This window comes from Rhinoderma darwinii, unplaced genomic scaffold (genome assembly GCF_050947455.1).
Source record: "Rhinoderma darwinii isolate aRhiDar2 unplaced genomic scaffold, aRhiDar2.hap1 Scaffold_536, whole genome shotgun sequence".
Taxonomy (NCBI): domain Eukaryota; kingdom Metazoa; phylum Chordata; class Amphibia; order Anura; family Rhinodermatidae; genus Rhinoderma; species Rhinoderma darwinii.
Window position 1 is genome coordinate 212,541 of NW_027464085.1, and position 19,307 is coordinate 231,847.

A 19,307-nucleotide genomic window follows, 5' to 3' on the forward strand; every position below is an offset into this window, starting at 1 on the left:
TTGTGATTTGACCACTGATTGTTAACAAAGCTGCTTTCAATCCAAAAAGGTGGATGCAGACAGGTGATCTTTGGCCTGCTTCGGACCAAAAACCAGGAAAAATCCTCAGCGACTTAGTAGGGCCTCTTGTGAGGGGAGCCTGTCTGGCAGGCGCTATGCAACTCATACTTACCTGGCAGGGGAGATACCATGATCATTAAGGTGGTTCTCCCAGGGTGAGGCTCAGCCATTGCACTTCGGGTGTGCTGACCCCTGCGATTTCCCCAAATGCGGGAAACTCGACTGCATAATTTGTGGTAGTGGGGGACTGCGTTTGCGCTTTCCCCTGATTTACTCTGGTGAAAAACAGTGCTTATTATTCAATGCTGACTATTACTAGTCAGAGATACTTGCTAGATCGAGCGAGCCAGCCATCAATTGACCTCTGGGTGGCCAAGAGGATTGGATACTCCTCTCTCCCTTATCAGCTGCCTTTGGTTTTGTGGCTTTCCTATGTGATGCTTTATCTCAATGTTAGTGCAGAGTGTAACGTAAAGTGTAGGACCTGTGCCTTTGCTGTACTATGTTGTGCTACTTTGAGCCTGTGTCAAAGATATTGATTGATTGGGCTGGTTGACGGTATACTGTATGCTTGTGATTTGACCACTGATTGTTAACAAAGCTGCTTTCAATCCAAAAAGGTGGATGCAGACAGGTGATCTTTGGCCTGCTTCGGACCAAAAACCAGGAAAAATCCTCAGCGACTTAGTAGGGCCTCTTGTGAGGGGAGCCTGTCTGGCAGGCGCTATGCAACTCATACTTACCTGGCAGGGGAGATACCATGATCACTAAGGTGGTTCTCCCAGGGTGAGGCTCATCCATTGCACTTCGGGTGTGCTGACCCCTGCGATTTCCCCAAATGCGGGAAACTCGACTGCATAATTTGTGGTAGTGGGGGACTGCGTTCGCGCTTTCCCCTGATTTACTCTGGTGAAAAACAGTGCTTATTAATCAATGCTGACTATTACTAGTCAGAGATACTTGCTAGATCGATCGATCGAGCGAGCCAGCCATCAATTGACCTCTGGGTGGCCAAGAGGATTGGATACTCCTCTCTCCCTTATCAGCTGCCTTTGGTTTTGTGGCTTTCCTATGTGATGCTTTATCTCAATGTTAGTGCAGAGTGTAACGTAAAGTGTAGGACCTGTGCCTTTGCTGTACTATGTTGTGCTACTTTGAGCCTGTGTCAAAGATATTGATTGATTGGGCTGGTTGACGGTATACTGTATGCTTGTGATTTGACCACTGATTGTTAACAAAGCTGCTTTCAATCCAAAAAGGTGGATGCAGACAGGTGATCTTTGGCCTGCTTCGGACCAAAAACCAGGAAAAATCCTCAGCGACTTAGTAGGGCCTCTTGTGAGGGGAGCCTGTCTGGCAGGCGCTATGCAACTCATACTTACCTGGCAGGGGAGATACCATGATCATTAAGGTGGTTCTCCCAGGGTGAGGCTCAGCCATTGCACTTCGGGTGTGCTGACCCCTGCGATTTCCCCAAATGCGGGAAACTCGACTGCATAATTTGTGGTAGTGGGGGACTGCGTTTGCGCTTTCCCCTGATTTACTCTGGTGAAAAACAGTGCTTATTATTCAATGCTGACTATTACTAGTCAGAGATACTTGCTAGATCGAGCGAGCCAGCCATCAATTGACCTCTGGGTGGCCAAGAGGATTGGATACTCCTCTCTCCCTTATCAGCTGCCTTTGGTTTTGTGGCTTTCCTATGTGATGCTTTATCTCAATGTTAGTGCAGAGTGTAACGTAAAGTGTAGGACCTGTGCCTTTGCTGTACTATGTTGTGCTACTTTGAGCCTGTGTCAAAGATATTGATTGATTGGGCTGGTTGACGGTATACTGTATGCTTGTGATTTGACCACTGATTGTTAACAAAGCTGCTTTCAATCCAAAAAGGTGGATGCAGACAGGTGATCTTTGGCCTGCTTCGGACCAAAAACCAGGAAAAATCCTCAGCGACTTAGTAGGGCCTCTTGTGAGGGGAGCCTGTCTGGCAGGCGCTATGCAACTCATACTTACCTGGCAGGGGAGATACCATGATCATTAAGGTGGTTCTCCCAGGGTGAGGCTCAGCCATTGCACTTCGGGTGTGCTGACCCCTGCGATTTCCCCAAATGCGGGAAACTCGACTGCATAATTTGTGGTAGTGGGGGACTGCGTTTGCGCTTTCCCCTGATTTACTCTGGTGAAAAACAGTGCTTATTATTCAATGCTGACTATTACTAGTCAGAGATACTTGCTAGATCGAGCGAGCCAGCCATCAATTGACCTCTGGGTGGCCAAGAGGATTGGATACTCCTCTCTCCCTTATCAGCTGCCTTTGGTTTTGTGGCTTTCCTATGTGATGCTTTATCTCAATGTTAGTGCAGAGTGTAACGTAAAGTGTAGGACCTGTGCCTTTGCTGTACTATGTTGTGCTACTTTGAGCCTGTGTCAAAGATATTGATTGATTGGGCTGGTTGACGGTATACTGTATGCTTGTGATTTGACCACTGATTGTTAACAAAGCTGCTTTCAATCCAAAAAGGTGGATGCAGACAGGTGATCTTTGGCCTGCTTCGGACCAAAAACCAGGAAAAATCCTCAGCGACTTAGTAGGGCCTCTTGTGAGGGGAGCCTGTCTGGCAGGCGCTATGCAACTCATACTTACCTGGCAGGGGAGATACCATGATCACTAAGGTGGTTCTCCCAGGGTGAGGCTCATCCATTGCACTTCGGGTGTGCTGACCCCTGCGATTTCCCCAAATGCGGGAAACTCGACTGCATAATTTGTGGTAGTGGGGGACTGCGTTCGCGCTTTCCCCTGATTTACTCTGGTGAAAAACAGTGCTTATTATTCAATGCTGACTATTACTAGTCAGAGATACTTGCTAGATCGATCGATCGAGCGAGCCAGCCATCAATTGACCTCTGGGTGGCCAAGAGGATTGGATACTCCTCTCTCCCTTATCAGCTGCCTTTGGTTTTGTGGCTTTCCTATGTGATGCTTTATCTCAATGTTAGTGCAGAGTGTAACGTAAAGTGTAGGACCTGTGCCTTTGCTGTACTATGTTGTGCTACTTTGAGCCTGTGTCAAAGATATTGATTGATTGGGCTGGTTGACGGTATACTGTATGCTTGTGATTTGACCACTGATTGTTAACAAAGCTGCTTTCAATCCAAAAAGGTGGATGCAGACAGGTGATCTTTGGCCTGCTTCGGACCAAAAACCAGGAAAAATCCTCAGCGACTTAGTAGGGCCTCTTGTGAGGGGAGCCTGTCTGGCAGGCGCTATGCAACTCATACTTACCTGGCAGGGGAGATACCATGATCATTAAGGTGGTTCTCCCAGGGTGAGGCTCATCCATTGCACTTCGGGTGTGCTGACCCCTGCGATTTCCCCAAATGCGGGAAACTCGACTGCATAATTTGTGGTAGTGGGGGACTGCGTTTGCGCTTTCCCCTGATTTACTCTGGTGAAAAACAGTGCTTATTATTCAATGCTGACTATTACTAGTCAGAGATACTTGCTAGATCGAGCGAGCCAGCCATCAATTGACCTCTGGGTGGCCAAGAGGATTGGATACTCCTCTCTCCCTTATCAGCTGCCTTTGGTTTTGTGGCTTTCCTATGTGATGCTTTATCTCAATGTTAGTGCAGAGTGTAACGTAAAGTGTAGGACCTGTGCCTTTGCTGTACTATGTTGTGCTACTTTGAGCCTGTGTCAAAGATATTGATTGATTGGGCTGGTTGACGGTATACTGTATGCTTGTGATTTGACCACTGATTGTTAACAAAGCTGCTTTCAATCCAAAAAGGTGGATGCAGACAGGTGATCTTTGGCCTGCTTCGGACCAAAAACCAGGAAAAATCCTCAGCGACTTAGTAGGGCCTCTTGTGAGGGGAGCCTGTCTGGCAGGCGCTATGCAACTCATACTTACCTGGCAGGGGAGATACCATGATCATTAAGGTGGTTCTCCCAGGGTGAGGCTCAGCCATTGCACTTCGGGTGTGCTGACCCCTGCGATTTCCCCAAATGCGGGAAACTCGACTGCATAATTTGTGGTAGTGGGGGACTGCGTTTGCGCTTTCCCCTGATTTACTCTGGTGAAAAACAGTGCTTATTATTCAATGCTGACTATTACTAGTCAGAGATACTTGCTAGATCGAGCGAGCCAGCCATCAATTGACCTCTGGGTGGCCAAGAGGATTGGATACTCCTCTCTCCCTTATCAGCTGCCTTTGGTTTTGTGGCTTTCCTATGTGATGCTTTATCTCAATGTTAGTGCAGAGTGTAACGTAAAGTGTAGGACCTGTGCCTTTGCTGTACTATGTTGTGCTACTTTGAGCCTGTGTCAAAGATATTGATTGATTGGGCTGGTTGACGGTATACTGTATGCTTGTGATTTGACCACTGATTGTTAACAAAGCTGCTTTCAATCCAAAAAGGTGGATGCAGACAGGTGATCTTTGGCCTGCTTCGGACCAAAAACCAGGAAAAATCCTCAGCGACTTAGTAGGGCCTCTTGTGAGGGGAGCCTGTCTGGCAGGCGCTATGCAACTCATACTTACCTGGCAGGGGAGATACCATGATCACTAAGGTGGTTCTCCCAGGGTGAGGCTCATCCATTGCACTTCGGGTGTGCTGACCCCTGCGATTTCCCCAAATGCGGGAAACTCGACTGCATAATTTGTGGTAGTGGGGGACTGCGTTCGCGCTTTCCCCTGATTTACTCTGGTGAAAAACAGTGCTTATTATTCAATGCTGACTATTACTAGTCAGAGATACTTGCTAGATCGATCGATCGAGCGAGCCAGCCATCAATTGACCTCTGGGTGGCCAAGAGGATTGGATACTCCTCTCTCCCTTATCAGCTGCCTTTGGTTTTGTGGCTTTCCTATGTGATGCTTTATCTCAATGTTAGTGCAGAGTGTAACGTAAAGTGTAGGACCTGTGCCTTTGCCGTACTATGTTGTGCTACTTTGAGCCTGTGTCAAAGATATTGATTGATTGGGCTGGTTGACGGTATACTGTATGCTTGTGATTTGACCACTGATTGTTAACAAAGCTGCTTTCAATCCAAAAAGGTGGATGCAGACAGGTGATCTTTGGCCTGCTTCGGACCAAAAACCAGGAAAAATCCTCAGCGACTTAGTAGGGCCTCTTGTGAGGGGAGCCTGTCTGGCAGGCGCTATGCAACTCATACTTACCTGGCAGGGGAGATACCATGATCATTAAGGTGGTTCTCCCAGGGTGAGGCTCAGCCATTGCACTTCGGGTGTGCTGACCCCTGCGATTTCCCCAAATGCGGGAAACTCGACTGCATAATTTGTGGTAGTGGGGGACTGCGTTTGCGCTTTCCCCTGATTTACTCTGGTGAAAAACAGTGCTTATTATTCAATGCTGACTATTACTAGTCAGAGATACTTGCTAGATCGAGCGAGCCAGCCATCAATTGACCTCTGGGTGGCCAAGAGGATTGGATACTCCTCTCTCCCTTATCAGCTGCCTTTGGTTTTGTGGCTTTCCTATGTGATGCTTTATCTCAATGTTAGTGCAGAGTGTAACGTAAAGTGTAGGACCTGTGCCTTTGCTGTACTATGTTGTGCTACTTTGAGCCTGTGTCAAAGATATTGATTGATTGGGCTGGTTGACGGTATACTGTATGCTTGTGATTTGACCACTGATTGTTAACAAAGCTGCTTTCAATCCAAAAAGGTGGATGCAGACAGGTGATCTTTGGCCTGCTTCGGACCAAAAACCAGGAAAAATCCTCAGCGACTTAGTAGGGCCTCTTGTGAGGGGAGCCTGTCTGGCAGGCGCTATGCAACTCATACTTACCTGGCAGGGGAGATACCATGATCACTAAGGTGGTTCTCCCAGGGTGAGGCTCATCCATTGCACTTCGGGTGTGCTGACCCCTGCGATTTCCCCAAATGCGGGAAACTCGACTGCATAATTTGTGGTAGTGGGGGACTGCGTTCGCGCTTTCCCCTGATTTACTCTGGTGAAAAACAGTGCTTATTATTCAATGCTGACTATTACTAGTCAGAGATACTTGCTAGATCGATCGATCGAGCGAGCCAGCCATCAATTGACCTCTGGGTGGCCAAGAGGATTGGATACTCCTCTCTCCCTTATCAGCTGCCTTTGGTTTTGTGGCTTTCCTATGTGATGCTTTATCTCAATGTTAGTGCAGAGTGTAACGTAAAGTGTAGGACCTGTGCCTTTGCTGTACTATGTTGTGCTACTTTGAGCCTGTGTCAAAGATATTGATTGATTGGGCTGGTTGACGGTATACTGTATGCTTGTGATTTGACCACTGATTGTTAACAAAGCTGCTTTCAATCCAAAAAGGTGGATGCAGACAGGTGATCTTTGGCCTGCTTCGGACCAAAAACCAGGAAAAATCCTCAGCGACTTAGTAGGGCCTCTTGTGAGGGGAGCCTGTCTGGCAGGCGCTATGCAACTCATACTTACCTGGCAGGGGAGATACCATGATCATTAAGGTGGTTCTCCCAGGGTGAGGCTCATCCATTGCACTTCGGGTGTGCTGACCCCTGCGATTTCCCCAAATGCGACTGCATAATTTGTGGTAGTGGGGGACTGCGTTCGCGCTTTCCCCTGATTTACTCTGGTGAAAAACAGTGCTTATTATTCAATGCTGACTGTTACTAGTCAGAGGTACTTGTATGCTTGTGATTTAACCACCGATTGTCAACAAAGCTGTTTTTCAATCCAAAATGTGGTACATTATCTCTTTATATTTAGCTGTATACGCAGCCTTTGTCTCCCCCTCGTGGATGAACAACAGTGTGATCAGTGAAGTTTCTTTTTCTGCTGGGCTTCGAGAAGTCAGGGCATGGCGAGCCTTTCCCTAACCTAACCTATCCTTCCTCTCTGTCTCACAGGTGACGGCATGCAAATGTGGGGACTGCTTCATCGGCACGGCAATGCTCTGACCAGAAGCCGCCGCCCCATATGCTAATACCCTGGTTGCTGTGCATCTTGGAAGTGCTTAGACTTGAGCCTGTGTCTTATGGAATTTGGGGTGCCTGCACACCCCTGGCTCCGTACAATGAGGTGCATCCGTTTTTTGGCGCAGTTGGATCCAGACAGGTGATCTTTGGCCTGCTTCGGACCAAAAACCAGGAAAAATCCTCAGCGACTTAGTAGGGCCTCTTGTGAGGGGAGCCTGTCTGGCAGGCGCTATGCAACTCATACTTACCTGGCAGGGGAGATACCATGATCACTAAGGTGGTTCTCCCAGGGTGAGGCTCATCCATTGCACTTCGGGTGTGCTGACCCCTGCGATTTCCCCAAATGCGGGAAACTCGACTGCATAATTTGTGGTAGTGGGGGACTGCGTTCGCGCTTTCCCCTGATTTACTCTGGTGAAAAACAGTGCTTATTATTCAATGCTGACTATTACTAGTCAGAGATACTTGCTAGATCGATCGATCGAGCGAGCCAGCCATCAATTGACCTCTGGGTGGCCAAGAGGATTGGATACTCCTCTCTCCCTTATCAGCTGCCTTTGGTTTTGTGGCTTTCCTATGTGATGCTTTATCTCAATGTTAGTGCAGAGTGTAACGTAAAGTGTAGGACCTGTGCCTTTGCTGTACTATGTTGTGCTACTTTGAGCCTGTGTCAAAGATATTGATTGATTGGGCTGGTTGACGGTATACTGTATGCTTGTGATTTGACCACTGATTGTTAACAAAGCTGCTTTCAATCCAAAAAGGTGGATGCAGACAGGTGATCTTTGGCCTGCTTCGGACCAAAAACCAGGAAAAATCCTCAGCGACTTAGTAGGGCCTCTTGTGAGGGGAGCCTGTCTGGCAGGCGCTATGCAACTCATACTTACCTGGCAGGGGAGATACCATGATCATTAAGGTGGTTCTCCCAGGGTGAGGCTCATCCATTGCACTTCGGGTGTGCTGACCCCTGCGATTTCCCCAAATGCGGGAAACTCGACTGCATAATTTGTGGTAGTGGGGGACTGCGTTTGCGCTTTCCCCTGATTTACTCTGGTGAAAAACAGTGCTTATTATTCAATGCTGACTATTACTAGTCAGAGATACTTGCTAGATCGAGCGAGCCAGCCATCAATTGACCTCTGGGTGGCCAAGAGGATTGGATACTCCTCTCTCCCTTATCAGCTGCCTTTGGTTTTGTGGCTTTCCTATGTGATGCTTTATCTCAATGTTAGTGCAGAGTGTAACGTAAAGTGTAGGACCTGTGCCTTTGCTGTACTATGTTGTGCTACTTTGAGCCTGTGTCAAAGATATTGATTGATTGGGCTGGTTGACGGTATACTGTATGCTTGTGATTTGACCACTGATTGTTAACAAAGCTGCTTTCAATCCAAAAAGGTGGATGCAGACAGGTGATCTTTGGCCTGCTTCGGACCAAAAACCAGGAAAAATCCTCAGCGACTTAGTAGGGCCTCTTGTGAGGGGAGCCTGTCTGGCAGGCGCTATGCAACTCATACTTACCTGGCAGGGGAGATACCATGATCATTAAGGTGGTTCTCCCAGGGTGAGGCTCAGCCATTGCACTTCGGGTGTGCTGACCCCTGCGATTTCCCCAAATGCGGGAAACTCGACTGCATAATTTGTGGTAGTGGGGGACTGCGTTTGCGCTTTCCCCTGATTTACTCTGGTGAAAAACAGTGCTTATTATTCAATGCTGACTATTACTAGTCAGAGATACTTGCTAGATCGAGCGAGCCAGCCATCAATTGACCTCTGGGTGGCCAAGAGGATTGGATACTCCTCTCTCCCTTATCAGCTGCCTTTGGTTTTGTGGCTTTCCTATGTGATGCTTTATCTCAATGTTAGTGCAGAGTGTAACGTAAAGTGTAGGACCTGTGCCTTTGCTGTACTATGTTGTGCTACTTTGAGCCTGTGTCAAAGATATTGATTGATTGGGCTGGTTGACGGTATACTGTATGCTTGTGATTTGACCACTGATTGTTAACAAAGCTGCTTTCAATCCAAAAAGGTGGATGCAGACAGGTGATCTTTGGCCTGCTTCGGACCAAAAACCAGGAAAAATCCTCAGCGACTTAGTAGGGCCTCTTGTGAGGGGAGCCTGTCTGGCAGGCGCTATGCAACTCATACTTACCTGGCAGGGGAGATACCATGATCACTAAGGTGGTTCTCCCAGGGTGAGGCTCATCCATTGCACTTCGGGTGTGCTGACCCCTGCGATTTCCCCAAATGCGGGAAACTCGACTGCATAATTTGTGGTAGTGGGGGACTGCGTTCGCGCTTTCCCCTGATTTACTCTGGTGAAAAACAGTGCTTATTATTCAATGCTGACTATTACTAGTCAGAGATACTTGCTAGATCGATCGATCGAGCGAGCCAGCCATCAATTGACCTCTGGGTGGCCAAGAGGATTGGATACTCCTCTCTCCCTTATCAGCTGCCTTTGGTTTTGTGGCTTTCCTATGTGATGCTTTATCTCAATGTTAGTGCAGAGTGTAACGTAAAGTGTAGGACCTGTGCCTTTGCTGTACTATGTTGTGCTACTTTGAGCCTGTGTCAAAGATATTGATTGATTGGGCTGGTTGACGGTATACTGTATGCTTGTGATTTGACCACTGATTGTTAACAAAGCTGCTTTCAATCCAAAAAGGTGGATGCAGACAGGTGATCTTTGGCCTGCTTCGGACCAAAAACCAGGAAAAATCCTCAGCGACTTAGTAGGGCCTCTTGTGAGGGGAGCCTGTCTGGCAGGCGCTATGCAACTCATACTTACCTGGCAGGGGAGATACCATGATCACTAAGGTGGTTCTCCCAGGGTGAGGCTCATCCATTGCACTTCGGGTGTGCTGACCCCTGCGATTTCCCCAAATGCGGGAAACTCGACTGCATAATTTGTGGTAGTGGGGGACTGCGTTCGCGCTTTCCCCTGATTTACTCTGGTGAAAAACAGTGCTTATTATTCAATGCTGACTATTACTAGTCAGAGATACTTGCTAGATCGATCGATCGAGCGAGCCAGCCATCAATTGACCTCTGGGTGGCCAAGAGGATTGGATACTCCTCTCTCCCTTATCAGCTGCCTTTGGTTTTGTGGCTTTCCTATGTGATGCTTTATCTCAATGTTAGTGCAGAGTGTAACGTAAAGTGTAGGACCTGTGCCTTTGCTGTACTATGTTGTGCTACTTTGAGCCTGTGTCAAAGATATTGATTGATTGGGCTGGTTGACGGTATACTGTATGCTTGTGATTTGACCACTGATTGTTAACAAAGCTGCTTTCAATCCAAAAAGGTGGATGCAGACAGGTGATCTTTGGCCTGCTTCGGACCAAAAACCAGGAAAAATCCTCAGCGACTTAGTAGGGCCTCTTGTGAGGGGAGCCTGTCTGGCAGGCGCTATGCAACTCATACTTACCTGGCAGGGGAGATACCATGATCATTAAGGTGGTTCTCCCAGGGTGAGGCTCAGCCATTGCACTTCGGGTGTGCTGACCCCTGCGATTTCCCCAAATGCGGGAAACTCGACTGCATAATTTGTGGTAGTGGGGGACTGCGTTTGCGCTTTCCCCTGATTTACTCTGGTGAAAAACAGTGCTTATTATTCAATGCTGACTATTACTAGTCAGAGATACTTGCTAGATCGAGCGAGCCAGCCATCAATTGACCTCTGGGTGGCCAAGAGGATTGGATACTCCTCTCTCCCTTATCAGCTGCCTTTGGTTTTGTGGCTTTCCTATGTGATGCTTTATCTCAATGTTAGTGCAGAGTGTAACGTAAAGTGTAGGACCTGTGCCTTTGCTGTACTATGTTGTGCTACTTTGAGCCTGTGTCAAAGATATTGATTGATTGGGCTGGTTGACGGTATACTGTATGCTTGTGATTTGACCACTGATTGTTAACAAAGCTGCTTTCAATCCAAAAAGGTGGATGCAGACAGGTGATCTTTGGCCTGCTTCGGACCAAAAACCAGGAAAAATCCTCAGCGACTTAGTAGGGCCTCTTGTGAGGGGAGCCTGTCTGGCAGGCGCTATGCAACTCATACTTACCTGGCAGGGGAGATACCATGATCATTAAGGTGGTTCTCCCAGGGTGAGGCTCAGCCATTGCACTTCGGGTGTGCTGACCCCTGCGATTTCCCCAAATGCGGGAAACTCGACTGCATAATTTGTGGTAGTGGGGGACTGCGTTTGCGCTTTCCCCTGATTTACTCTGGTGAAAAACAGTGCTTATTATTCAATGCTGACTATTACTAGTCAGAGATACTTGCTAGATCGAGCGAGCCAGCCATCAATTGACCTCTGGGTGGCCAAGAGGATTGGATACTCCTCTCTCCCTTATCAGCTGCCTTTGGTTTTGTGGCTTTCCTATGTGATGCTTTATCTCAATGTTAGTGCAGAGTGTAACGTAAAGTGTAGGACCTGTGCCTTTGCTGTACTATGTTGTGCTACTTTGAGCCTGTGTCAAAGATATTGATTGATTGGGCTGGTTGACGGTATACTGTATGCTTGTGATTTGACCACTGATTGTTAACAAAGCTGCTTTCAATCCAAAAAGGTGGATGCAGACAGGTGATCTTTGGCCTGCTTCGGACCAAAAACCAGGAAAAATCCTCAGCGACTTAGTAGGGCCTCTTGTGAGGGGAGCCTGTCTGGCAGGCGCTATGCAACTCATACTTACCTGGCAGGGGAGATACCATGATCATTAAGGTGGTTCTCCCAGGGTGAGGCTCAGCCATTGCACTTCGGGTGTGCTGACCCCTGCGATTTCCCCAAATGCGGGAAACTCGACTGCATAATTTGTGGTAGTGGGGGACTGCGTTTGCGCTTTCCCCTGATTTACTCTGGTGAAAAACAGTGCTTATTATTCAATGCTGACTATTACTAGTCAGAGATACTTGCTAGATCGAGCGAGCCAGCCATCAATTGACCTCTGGGTGGCCAAGAGGATTGGATACTCCTCTCTCCCTTATCAGCTGCCTTTGGTTTTGTGGCTTTCCTATGTGATGCTTTATCTCAATGTTAGTGCAGAGTGTAACGTAAAGTGTAGGACCTGTGCCTTTGCTGTACTATGTTGTGCTACTTTGAGCCTGTGTCAAAGATATTGATTGATTGGGCTGGTTGACGGTATACTGTATGCTTGTGATTTGACCACTGATTGTTAACAAAGCTGCTTTCAATCCAAAAAGGTGGATGCAGACAGGTGATCTTTGGCCTGCTTCGGACCAAAAACCAGGAAAAATCCTCAGCGACTTAGTAGGGCCTCTTGTGAGGGGAGCCTGTCTGGCAGGCGCTATGCAACTCATACTTACCTGGCAGGGGAGATACCATGATCACTAAGGTGGTTCTCCCAGGGTGAGGCTCATCCATTGCACTTCGGGTGTGCTGACCCCTGCGATTTCCCCAAATGCGGGAAACTCGACTGCATAATTTGTGGTAGTGGGGGACTGCGTTCGCGCTTTCCCCTGATTTACTCTGGTGAAAAACAGTGCTTATTATTCAATGCTGACTATTACTAGTCAGAGATACTTGCTAGATCGATCGATCGAGCGAGCCAGCCATCAATTGACCTCTGGGTGGCCAAGAGGATTGGATACTCCTCTCTCCCTTATCAGCTGCCTTTGGTTTTGTGGCTTTCCTATGTGATGCTTTATCTCAATGTTAGTGCAGAGTGTAACGTAAAGTGTAGGACCTGTGCCTTTGCTGTACTATGTTGTGCTACTTTGAGCCTGTGTCAAAGATATTGATTGATTGGGCTGGTTGACGGTATACTGTATGCTTGTGATTTGACCACTGATTGTTAACAAAGCTGCTTTCAATCCAAAAAGGTGGATGCAGACAGGTGATCTTTGGCCTGCTTCGGACCAAAAACCAGGAAAAATCCTCAGCGACTTAGTAGGGCCTCTTGTGAGGGGAGCCTGTCTGGCAGGCGCTATGCAACTCATACTTACCTGGCAGGGGAGATACCATGATCATTAAGGTGGTTCTCCCAGGGTGAGGCTCAGCCATTGCACTTCGGGTGTGCTGACCCCTGCGATTTCCCCAAATGCGGGAAACTCGACTGCATAATTTGTGGTAGTGGGGGACTGCGTTTGCGCTTTCCCCTGATTTACTCTGGTGAAAAACAGTGCTTATTATTCAATGCTGACTATTACTAGTCAGAGATACTTGCTAGATCGAGCGAGCCAGCCATCAATTGACCTCTGGGTGGCCAAGAGGATTGGATACTCCTCTCTCCCTTATCAGCTGCCTTTGGTTTTGTGGCTTTCCTATGTGATGCTTTATCTCAATGTTAGTGCAGAGTGTAACGTAAAGTGTAGGACCTGTGCCTTTGCTGTACTATGTTGTGCTACTTTGAGCCTGTGTCAAAGATATTGATTGATTGGGCTGGTTGACGGTATACTGTATGCTTGTGATTTGACCACTGATTGTTAACAAAGCTGCTTTCAATCCAAAAAGGTGGATGCAGACAGGTGATCTTTGGCCTGCTTCGGACCAAAAACCAGGAAAAATCCTCAGCGACTTAGTAGGGCCTCTTGTGAGGGGAGCCTGTCTGGCAGGCGCTATGCAACTCATACTTACCTGGCAGGGGAGATACCATGATCATTAAGGTGGTTCTCCCAGGGTGAGGCTCATCCATTGCACTTCGGGTGTGCTGACCCCTGCGATTTCCCCAAATGCGGGAAACTCGACTGCATAATTTGTGGTAGTGGGGGACTGCGTTCGCGCTTTCCCCTGATTTACTCTGGTGAAAAACAGTGCTTATTATTCAATGCTGACTGTTACTAGTCAGAGGTACTTGTATGCTTGTGATTTAACCACCGATTGTCAACAAAGCTGTTTTTCAATCCAAAATGTGGTACATTATCTCTTTATATTTAGCTGTATACGCAGCCTTTGTCTCCCCCTCGTGGATGAACAACAGTGTGATCAGTGAAGTTTCTTTTTCTGCTGGGCTTCGAGAAGTCAGGGCATGGCGAGCCTTTCCCTAACCTAACCTATCCTTCCTCTCTGTCTCACAGGTGACGGCATGCAAATGTGGGGACTGCTTCATCGGCACAGCAATGCTCTGACCAGAAGCCGCCGCCCCATATGCTAATACCCTGGTTGCTGTGCATCTTGGAAGTGCTTAGACTTGAGCCTGTGTCTTATGGAATTTGGGGTGCCTGCACACCCCTGGCTCCGTACAATGAGGTGCATCCGTTTTTTGGCGCAGTTGGATCCAGACAGGTGATCTTTGGCCTGCTTCGGACCAAAAACCAGGAAAAATCCTCAGCGACTTAGTAGGGCCTCTTGTGAGGGGAGCCTGTCTGGCAGGCGCTATGCAACTCATACTTACCTGGCAGGGGAGATACCATGATCACTAAGGTGGTTCTCCCAGGGTGAGGCTCATCCATTGCACTTCGGGTGTGCTGACCCCTGCGATTTCCCCAAATGCGGGAAACTCGACTGCATAATTTGTGGTAGTGGGGGACTGCGTTCGCGCTTTCCCCTGATTTACTCTGGTGAAAAACAGTGCTTATTATTCAATGCTGACTATTACTAGTCAGAGATACTTGCTAGATCGAGCGAGCCAGCCATCAATTGACCTCTGGGTGGCCAAGAGGATTGGATACTCCTCTCTCCCTTATCAGCTGCCTTTGGTTTTGTGGCTTTCCTATGTGATGCTTTATCTCAATGTTAGTGCAGAGTGTAACGTAAAGTGTAGGACCTGTGCCTTTGCTGTACTATGTTGTGCTACTTTGAGCCTGTGTCAAAGATATTGATTGATTGGGCTGGTTGACGGTATACTGTATGCTTGTGATTTGACCACTGATTGTTAACAAAGCTGCTTTCAATCCAAAAAGGTGGATGCAGACAGGTGATCTTTGGCCTGCTTCGGACCAAAAACCAGGAAAAATCCTCAGCGACTTAGTAGGGCCTCTTGTGAGGGGAGCCTGTCTGGCAGGCGCTATGCAACTCATACTTACCTGGCAGGGGAGATACCATGATCATTAAGGTGGTTCTCCCAGGGTGAGGCTCAGCCATTGCACTTCGGGTGTGCTGACCCCTGCGATTTCCCCAAATGCGGGAAACTCGACTGCATAATTTGTGGTAGTGGGGGACTGCGTTTGCGCTTTCCCCTGATTTACTCTGGTGAAAAACAGTGCTTATTATTCAATGCTGACTATTACTAGTCAGAGATACTTGCTAGATCGAGCGAGCCAGCCATCAATTGACCTCTGGGTGGCCAAGAGGATTGGATACTCCTCTCTCCCTTATCAGCTGCCTTTGGTTTTGTGGCTTTCCTATGTGATGCTTTATCTCAATGTTAGTGCAGAGTGTAACGTAAAGTGTAGGACCTGTGCCTTTGCTGTACTATGTTGTGCTACTTTGAGCCTGTGTCAAAGATATTGATTGATTGGGCTGGTTGACGGTATACTGTATGCTTGTGATTTGACCACTGATTGTTAACAAAGCTGCTTTCAATCCAAAAAGGTGGATGCAGACAGGTGATCTTTGGCCTGCTTCGGACCAAAAACCAGGAAAAATCCTCAGCGACTTAGTAGGGCCTCTTGTGAGGGGAGCCTGTCTGGCAGGCGCTATGCAACTCATACTTACCTGGCAGGGGAGATACCATGATCACTAAGGTGGTTCTCCCAGGGTGAGGCTCATCCATTGCACTTCGGGTGTGCTGACCCCTGCGATTTCCCCAAATGCGGGAAACTCGACTGCATAATTTGTGGTAGTGGGGGACTGCGTTCGCGCTTTCCCCTGATTTACTCTGGTGAAAAACAGTGCTTATTATTCAATGCTGACTATTACTAGTCAGAGATACTTGCTAGATCGATCGATCGAGCGAGCCAGCCATCAATTGACCTCTGGGTGGCCAAGAGGATTGGATACTCCTCTCTCCCTTATCAGCTGCCTTTGGTTTTGTGGCTTTCCTATGTGATGCTTTATCTCAATGTTAGTGCAGAGTGTAACGTAAAGTGTAGGACCTGTGCCTTTGCTGTACTATGTTGTGCTACTTTGAGCCTGTGTCAAAGATATTGATTGATTGGGCTGGTTGACGGTATACTGTATGCTTGTGATTTGACCACTGATTGTTAACAAAGCTGCTTTCAATCCAAAAAGGTGGATGCAGACAGGTGATCTTTGGCCTGCTTCGGACCAAAAACCAGGAAAAATCCTCAGCGACTTAGTAGGGCCTCTTGTGAGGGGAGCCTGTCTGGCAGGCGCTATGCAACTCATACTTACCTGGCAGGGGAGATACCATGATCACTAAGGTGGTTCTCCCAGGGTGAGGCTCATCCATTGCACTTCGGGTGTGCTGACCCCTGCGATTTCCCCAAATGCGGGAAACTCGACTGCATAATTTGTGGTAGTGGGGGACTGCGTTCGCGCTTTCCCCTGATTTACTCTGGTGAAAAACAGTGCTTATTATTCAATGCTGACTATTACTAGTCAGAGATACTTGCTAGATCGATCGATCGAGCGAGCCAGCCATCAATTGACCTCTGGGTGGCCAAGAGGATTGGATACTCCTCTCTCCCTTATCAGCTGCCTTTGGTTTTGTGGCTTTCCTATGTGATGCTTTATCTCAATGTTAGTGCAGAGTGTAACGTAAAGTGTAGGACCTGTGCCTTTGCTGTACTATGTTGTGCTACTTTGAGCCTGTGTCAAAGATATTGATTGATTGGGCTGGTTGACGGTATACTGTATGCTTGTGATTTGACCACTGATTGTTAACAAAGCTGCTTTCAATCCAAAAAGGTGGATGCAGACAGGTGATCTTTGGCCTGCTTCGGACCAAAAACCAGGAAAAATCCTCAGCGACTTAGTAGGGCCTCTTGTGAGGGGAGCCTGTCTGGCAGGCGCTATGCAACTCATACTTACCTGGCAGGGGAGATACCATGATCATTAAGGTGGTTCTCCCAGGGTGAGGCTCAGCCATTGCACTTCGGGTGTGCTGACCCCTGCGATTTCCCCAAATGCGGGAAACTCGACTGCATAATTTGTGGTAGTGGGGGACTGCGTTTGCGCTTTCCCCTGATTTACTCTGGTGAAAAACAGTGCTTATTATTCAATGCTGACTATTACTAGTCAGAGATACTTGCTAGATCGAGCGAGCCAGCCATCAATTGACCTCTGGGTGGCCAAGAGGATTGGATACTCCTCTCTCCCTTATCAGCTGCCTTTGGTTTTGTGGCTTTCCTATGTGATGCTTTATCTCAATGTTAGTGCAGAGTGTAACGTAAAGTGTAGGACCTGTGCCTTTGCTGTACTATGTTGTGCTACTTTGAGCCTGTGTCAAAGATATTGATTGATTGGGCTGGTTGACGGTATACTGTATGCTTGTGATTTGACCACTGATTGTTAACAAAGCTGCTTTCAATCCAAAAAGGTGGATGCAGACAGGTGATCTTTGGCCTGCTTCGGACCAAAAACCAGGAAAAATCCTCAGCGACTTAGTAGGGCCTCTTGTGAGGGGAGCCTGTCTGGCAGGCGCTATGCAACTCATACTTACCTGGCAGGGGAGATACCATGATCATTAAGGTGGTTCTCCCAGGGTGAGGCTCAGCCATTGCACTTCGGGTGTGCTGACCCCTGCGATTTCCCCAAATGCGGGAAACTCGACTGCATAATTTGTGGTAGTGGGGGACTGCGTTTGCGCTTTCCCCTGATTTACTCTGGTGAAAAACAGTGCTTATTATTCAATGCTGACTATTACTAGTCAGAGATACTTGCTAGATCGAGCGAGCCAGCCATCAATTGACCTCTGGGTGGCCAAGAGGATTGGATACTCCTCTCTCCCTTATCAGCTGCCTTTGGTTTTGTGGCTTTCCTATGTGATGCTTTATCTCAATGTTAGTGCAGAGTGTAACGTAAAGTGTAGGACCTGTGCCTTTGCTGTACTATGTTGTGCTACTTTGAGCCTGTGTCAAAGATATTGATTGATTGGGCTGGTTGACGGTATACTGTATGCTTGTGATTTGACCACTGATTGTTAACAAAGCTGCTTTCAATCCAAAAAGGTGGATGCAGACAGGTGATCTTTGGCCTGCTTCGGACCAAAAACCAGGAAAAATCCTCAGCGACTTAGTAGGGCCTCTTGTGAGGGGAGCCTGTCTGGCAGGCGCTATGCAACTCATACTTACCTGGCAGGGGAGATACCATGATCATTAAGGTGGTTCTCCCAGGGTGAGGCTCAGCCATTGCACTTCGGGTGTGCTGACCCCTGCGATTTCCCCAAATGCGGGAAACTCGACTGCATAATTTGTGGTAGTGGGGGACTGCGTTTGCGCTTTCCCCTGATTTACTCTGGTGAAAAACAGTGCTTATTATTCAATGCTGACTATTACTAGTCAGAGATACTTGCTAGATCGAGCGAGCCAGCCATCAATTGACCTCTGGGTGGCCAAGAGGATTGGATACTCCTCTCTCCCTTATCAGCTGCCTTTGGTTTTGTGGCTTTCCTATGTGATGCTTTATCTCAATGTTAGTGCAGAGTGTAACGTAAAGTGTAGGACCTGTGCCTTTGCTGTACTATGTTGTGCTACTTTGAGCCTGTGTCAAAGATATTGATTGATTGGGCTGGTTGACGGTATACTGTATGCTTGTGATTTGACCACTGATTGTTAACAAAGCTGCTTTCAATCCAAAAAGGTGGATGCAGACAGGTGATCTTTGGCCTGCTTCGGACCAAAAACCAGGAAAAATCCTCAGCGACTTAGTAGGGCCTCTTGTGAGGGGAGCCTGTCTGGCAGGCGCTATGCAACTCATACTTACCTGGCAGGGGAGATACCATGATCACTAAGGTGGTTCTCCCAGGGTGAGGCTCATCCATTGCACTTCGGGTGTGCTGACCCCTGCGATTTCCCCAAATGCGGGAAACTCGACTGCATAATTTGTGGTAGTGGGGGACTGCGTTCGCGCTTTCCCCTGATTTACTCTGGTGAAAAACAGTGCTTATTATTCAATGCTGACTATTACTAGTCAGAGATACTTGCTAGATCGATCGATCGAGCGAGCCAGCCATCAATTGACCTCTGGGTGGCCAAGAGGATTGGATACTCCTCTCTCCCTTATCAGCTGCCTTTGGTTTTGTGGCTTTCCTATGTGATGCTTTATCTCAATGTTAGTGCAGAGTGTAACGTAAAGTGTAGGACCTGTGCCTTTGCTGTACTATGTTGTGCTACTTTGAGCCTGTGTCAAAGATATTGATTGATTGGGCTGGTTGACGGTATACTGTATGCTTGTGATTTGACCACTGATTGTTAACAAAGCTGCTTTCAATCCAAA

The 19,307-nt window shown here is 47.7% G+C and overlaps 29 non-coding genes and 1 pseudogene across 29 annotated transcripts; all 30 read left to right on the top strand.

Annotated features, from left to right (window-relative positions):
* Positions 1 to 164: 164 nt before the first annotated feature.
* LOC142722836 (U1 spliceosomal RNA) lies at positions 165 to 328 on the top strand. The gene has a single exon (XR_012875122.1). It is a non-coding gene; the product is annotated as a U1 spliceosomal RNA (small nuclear RNA).
* A 467-nt stretch (positions 329 to 795) lies between these two features.
* LOC142722670 (U1 spliceosomal RNA) lies at positions 796 to 959 on the top strand. Its single transcript, XR_012874958.1, has one exon. It is a non-coding gene; the product is annotated as a U1 spliceosomal RNA (small nuclear RNA).
* A 475-nt stretch (positions 960 to 1,434) lies between these two features.
* On the top strand, positions 1,435 to 1,598 carry LOC142722837 (U1 spliceosomal RNA). Its single transcript, XR_012875123.1, has one exon. It is a non-coding gene; the product is annotated as a U1 spliceosomal RNA (small nuclear RNA).
* A 467-nt stretch (positions 1,599 to 2,065) lies between these two features.
* LOC142722838 (U1 spliceosomal RNA) lies at positions 2,066 to 2,229 on the top strand. Its single transcript, XR_012875124.1, has one exon. It is a non-coding gene; the product is annotated as a U1 spliceosomal RNA (small nuclear RNA).
* A 467-nt stretch (positions 2,230 to 2,696) lies between these two features.
* LOC142722671 (U1 spliceosomal RNA) lies at positions 2,697 to 2,860 on the top strand. Its single transcript, XR_012874960.1, has one exon. It is a non-coding gene; the product is annotated as a U1 spliceosomal RNA (small nuclear RNA).
* A 475-nt stretch (positions 2,861 to 3,335) lies between these two features.
* LOC142722805 (U1 spliceosomal RNA) lies at positions 3,336 to 3,499 on the top strand. Its single transcript, XR_012875092.1, has one exon. It is a non-coding gene; the product is annotated as a U1 spliceosomal RNA (small nuclear RNA).
* A 467-nt stretch (positions 3,500 to 3,966) lies between these two features.
* On the top strand, positions 3,967 to 4,130 carry LOC142722839 (U1 spliceosomal RNA). Its single transcript, XR_012875125.1, has one exon. It is a non-coding gene; the product is annotated as a U1 spliceosomal RNA (small nuclear RNA).
* Positions 4,131 to 4,597: 467 nt separating this feature from the next.
* LOC142722672 (U1 spliceosomal RNA) lies at positions 4,598 to 4,761 on the top strand. Its single transcript, XR_012874961.1, has one exon. It is a non-coding gene; the product is annotated as a U1 spliceosomal RNA (small nuclear RNA).
* A 475-nt stretch (positions 4,762 to 5,236) lies between these two features.
* Positions 5,237 to 5,400, top strand: LOC142722840 (U1 spliceosomal RNA). The gene has a single exon (XR_012875126.1). It is a non-coding gene; the product is annotated as a U1 spliceosomal RNA (small nuclear RNA).
* Positions 5,401 to 5,867: 467 nt separating this feature from the next.
* On the top strand, positions 5,868 to 6,031 carry LOC142722674 (U1 spliceosomal RNA). Its single transcript, XR_012874963.1, has one exon. It is a non-coding gene; the product is annotated as a U1 spliceosomal RNA (small nuclear RNA).
* Positions 6,032 to 6,506: 475 nt separating this feature from the next.
* LOC142722902 (U1 spliceosomal RNA) lies at positions 6,507 to 6,661 on the top strand (annotated as a pseudogene).
* A 593-nt stretch (positions 6,662 to 7,254) lies between these two features.
* On the top strand, positions 7,255 to 7,418 carry LOC142722675 (U1 spliceosomal RNA). Its single transcript, XR_012874964.1, has one exon. It is a non-coding gene; the product is annotated as a U1 spliceosomal RNA (small nuclear RNA).
* A 475-nt stretch (positions 7,419 to 7,893) lies between these two features.
* On the top strand, positions 7,894 to 8,057 carry LOC142722806 (U1 spliceosomal RNA). Its single transcript, XR_012875093.1, has one exon. It is a non-coding gene; the product is annotated as a U1 spliceosomal RNA (small nuclear RNA).
* Positions 8,058 to 8,524: 467 nt separating this feature from the next.
* On the top strand, positions 8,525 to 8,688 carry LOC142722841 (U1 spliceosomal RNA). The gene has a single exon (XR_012875127.1). It is a non-coding gene; the product is annotated as a U1 spliceosomal RNA (small nuclear RNA).
* A 467-nt stretch (positions 8,689 to 9,155) lies between these two features.
* Positions 9,156 to 9,319, top strand: LOC142722677 (U1 spliceosomal RNA). The gene has a single exon (XR_012874965.1). It is a non-coding gene; the product is annotated as a U1 spliceosomal RNA (small nuclear RNA).
* A 475-nt stretch (positions 9,320 to 9,794) lies between these two features.
* LOC142722678 (U1 spliceosomal RNA) lies at positions 9,795 to 9,958 on the top strand. The gene has a single exon (XR_012874966.1). It is a non-coding gene; the product is annotated as a U1 spliceosomal RNA (small nuclear RNA).
* A 475-nt stretch (positions 9,959 to 10,433) lies between these two features.
* On the top strand, positions 10,434 to 10,597 carry LOC142722843 (U1 spliceosomal RNA). The gene has a single exon (XR_012875128.1). It is a non-coding gene; the product is annotated as a U1 spliceosomal RNA (small nuclear RNA).
* A 467-nt stretch (positions 10,598 to 11,064) lies between these two features.
* On the top strand, positions 11,065 to 11,228 carry LOC142722844 (U1 spliceosomal RNA). The gene has a single exon (XR_012875129.1). It is a non-coding gene; the product is annotated as a U1 spliceosomal RNA (small nuclear RNA).
* Positions 11,229 to 11,695: 467 nt separating this feature from the next.
* On the top strand, positions 11,696 to 11,859 carry LOC142722846 (U1 spliceosomal RNA). The gene has a single exon (XR_012875131.1). It is a non-coding gene; the product is annotated as a U1 spliceosomal RNA (small nuclear RNA).
* Positions 11,860 to 12,326: 467 nt separating this feature from the next.
* LOC142722679 (U1 spliceosomal RNA) lies at positions 12,327 to 12,490 on the top strand. The gene has a single exon (XR_012874967.1). It is a non-coding gene; the product is annotated as a U1 spliceosomal RNA (small nuclear RNA).
* Positions 12,491 to 12,965: 475 nt separating this feature from the next.
* LOC142722847 (U1 spliceosomal RNA) lies at positions 12,966 to 13,129 on the top strand. Its single transcript, XR_012875132.1, has one exon. It is a non-coding gene; the product is annotated as a U1 spliceosomal RNA (small nuclear RNA).
* Positions 13,130 to 13,596: 467 nt separating this feature from the next.
* Positions 13,597 to 13,760, top strand: LOC142722550 (U1 spliceosomal RNA). Its single transcript, XR_012874841.1, has one exon. It is a non-coding gene; the product is annotated as a U1 spliceosomal RNA (small nuclear RNA).
* Positions 13,761 to 14,353: 593 nt separating this feature from the next.
* LOC142722680 (U1 spliceosomal RNA) lies at positions 14,354 to 14,517 on the top strand. Its single transcript, XR_012874968.1, has one exon. It is a non-coding gene; the product is annotated as a U1 spliceosomal RNA (small nuclear RNA).
* Positions 14,518 to 14,984: 467 nt separating this feature from the next.
* LOC142722848 (U1 spliceosomal RNA) lies at positions 14,985 to 15,148 on the top strand. The gene has a single exon (XR_012875134.1). It is a non-coding gene; the product is annotated as a U1 spliceosomal RNA (small nuclear RNA).
* A 467-nt stretch (positions 15,149 to 15,615) lies between these two features.
* Positions 15,616 to 15,779, top strand: LOC142722681 (U1 spliceosomal RNA). Its single transcript, XR_012874969.1, has one exon. It is a non-coding gene; the product is annotated as a U1 spliceosomal RNA (small nuclear RNA).
* A 475-nt stretch (positions 15,780 to 16,254) lies between these two features.
* Positions 16,255 to 16,418, top strand: LOC142722682 (U1 spliceosomal RNA). The gene has a single exon (XR_012874971.1). It is a non-coding gene; the product is annotated as a U1 spliceosomal RNA (small nuclear RNA).
* A 475-nt stretch (positions 16,419 to 16,893) lies between these two features.
* On the top strand, positions 16,894 to 17,057 carry LOC142722849 (U1 spliceosomal RNA). The gene has a single exon (XR_012875135.1). It is a non-coding gene; the product is annotated as a U1 spliceosomal RNA (small nuclear RNA).
* Positions 17,058 to 17,524: 467 nt separating this feature from the next.
* Positions 17,525 to 17,688, top strand: LOC142722850 (U1 spliceosomal RNA). The gene has a single exon (XR_012875136.1). It is a non-coding gene; the product is annotated as a U1 spliceosomal RNA (small nuclear RNA).
* A 467-nt stretch (positions 17,689 to 18,155) lies between these two features.
* On the top strand, positions 18,156 to 18,319 carry LOC142722851 (U1 spliceosomal RNA). The gene has a single exon (XR_012875137.1). It is a non-coding gene; the product is annotated as a U1 spliceosomal RNA (small nuclear RNA).
* Positions 18,320 to 18,786: 467 nt separating this feature from the next.
* LOC142722683 (U1 spliceosomal RNA) lies at positions 18,787 to 18,950 on the top strand. The gene has a single exon (XR_012874972.1). It is a non-coding gene; the product is annotated as a U1 spliceosomal RNA (small nuclear RNA).
* The last annotated feature ends 357 nt before the right edge of the window (positions 18,951 to 19,307 follow it).